Below are 2,500 nucleotides of genomic sequence, written 5' to 3'. Positions count from 1 at the left end.
AAAGTAAACCTCATTTACAGACTCTTCTTTCTTTTGCTAAGAGGGAAACAAGATGGCGGAAAATTCAACTCCCCACAAGAGACAATGTAAATAATAATTAAATTAAATCTCTCGAAAAAATGAAACGGGGAATATTCGCAATATATCAATGAATATTTCACAACTCCCACACAAGAGACAATCTAAACCAGTTGAATTAAATTTTTCAAAAAGTATAAATAAAATATTGGCAATATATTCCTGAAAATTACAACTCCCCACAAAAGATAATTTCAATTAAAAAAAAAAAAACACAAAAAATAAACGTAGATGACCAGATTCTGGGTTATTTGCGGGTTCGAACTATGAAGGAGAACACGAGAGTAATAAGTTTATATGCATGCGGTGTAGGACATGCAAAAGTAATAATCGAGGGAACGTTTAGCAAAGGTGTACTCTTCTTAGCTATACAGGTGCCCTTTACTTGTCGTTATTATTATGTTGATTATACTAGTGGCACATCCAGACGGCGGTTGGGATTCTTACTGGCACTCCATGGCGATAGTTCTTTGTGAGCGGCCCGACGGCACTGACCCAATCTATTCAGTACGGGCGACGGTAACGAACTGACCTGACCGCTTTGGGCGGCCTCCGTTTCAAGATACACATTCACATGGCATCGTTATGCCAGAAGCTGATTGGTTATTCCGGCCCCATACACAGAGATGCGTCTCGGGGAACTCTTTTCAATTACACAAGCCCCGCCACGCTAACTACCAATGTCTTCGGTGATTATTCTTGCGTTGCACATACAAATAGTATCACTGTCTTATGTCTGTTTCACGGAACTTCAGAATATCACCGGAAGGGCATATTCAAAACTGTAGCGAATCAGCTTATAGGTAACCATAGAACTGAAAATTTCACAACTTCCCTCAAGAGATAATAATCTAAACAATCATTAAATCTCTCGAAAAATGTAATGGGAAATACTGGCAATACATCACTGAAAATTTCACAGCCCTCCACAAGAGACAATCTAAACCATAAGAATTAAGTTTCTCAAAAAATATGACCAAAATATTGGCAATGTTCCATCGGTGTAATCTGATAAATGCCCCGTAAAGGGATAAGGCTGCAAGATACGAGCTCTTCTCCACCCTGGCTGCCACCCACCATAGCTGCATATTTATCCTGAACACAAATCGTTCCGCTTCGACTGGGAATCGAACGTGGCTCTCTCGCTGGTGAAGCAAGCGTCATAGTTTAGTCAGCCATAAAAGATATATACAATTTTAAAATTTCACATGGCAACTTGGTACTCAGAAAAACAAAAACTCTCATTAAACATTTCTCAAAGAACCTGTGAAAACTGCTATACCACGGACTTCTACATGCAAACTCCCAATAAACTGCTTTAAAACCAGCGATTTAAAAGCAATAAATAGCACGTGTTGAAGCCCAAATCAAACACAAGGGAGAGAGAGAAAAAATAATGTTCATTTGACGAAATGACGGAAAAACGGTCTTTTATTCCACCTGAAATTCAATCTAATACATAACACTTGCTAGCGACATTTTGACTCGCTCTCTGTAATAAGGACCACTGTTCTTCACCGTCCCCCACAACCGTTCCTCCAACCGATAACCTTCAACAATTTTCGTCTCCCACCTCAATAAAAAGCACCTGTCCGCTGGGCCCAATGGGACAAAAAGTTGAGTAATATAAACGAAAAAAAAAAATAATAATAAATTGAAGGAATGAATATCGCTGCCTTCACGAGCAGTTAAGAAAAGAGCCATAACTTTCGCACCCCGTGTTTGCATCCGAGCACACATGACTCATGCGATCATTACCGGTGGGGGGCAGCCCAGTAAACTTCTGACGGGTCCTATAATCTAAACAATCATACGTCGTAGATCTATTTCGGTTCATTTCGGCATTTGATAACGCTGCAATTTGCTTCCCAGCCGCCCTCATCCGTATCGCCCGCTGTCATGCAAAACCTCGATCGATTTGTGGGCAGTGCATTGCCGACGAATACGCTGTGAAACGTTAAGCCGAAGCTTCGCTGGGTTCTTTTCTGCTTCGAAAATAAGAATGGGTGGCTCGTTCTGCATCGCTCTCATGTGGTATCGATATTTCTATCAATTTTATTGGTATTTTTCAGTATTATGACTTTTAAAAGATATAATAACGGTAAAAAAAAAAAAAAAAAAAAAACATTTGAGTGTATGTTAACAGTTGAAGCCAATAAAACTATATTATAACCGTGTACCACACCAAAATAGGCTAATTTTGGTATAACTAATATGCATGCATGCATATTGGCTGTACAATGCACTGCATTATGGTGTTTTTTACATTTACAGTTGAAACAAATAAATATATTTGGTAATCTGCAACCATAACAACGATATAAAAATCTTGCCAATTTGATTTATAAGTATATAATTGGGCATGTAAACAACATACTCTCATGCATACAAGTATACAATGCACTGCACTGCATTAAGCTTT

The sequence above is a fragment of the Macrobrachium nipponense genome, chromosome 3, assembly GCF_015104395.2.
Source record: "Macrobrachium nipponense isolate FS-2020 chromosome 3, ASM1510439v2, whole genome shotgun sequence".
NCBI lineage: Eukaryota > Metazoa > Arthropoda > Malacostraca > Decapoda > Palaemonidae > Macrobrachium > Macrobrachium nipponense.
Note: the sequence above shows the minus strand (reverse complement) of the source record.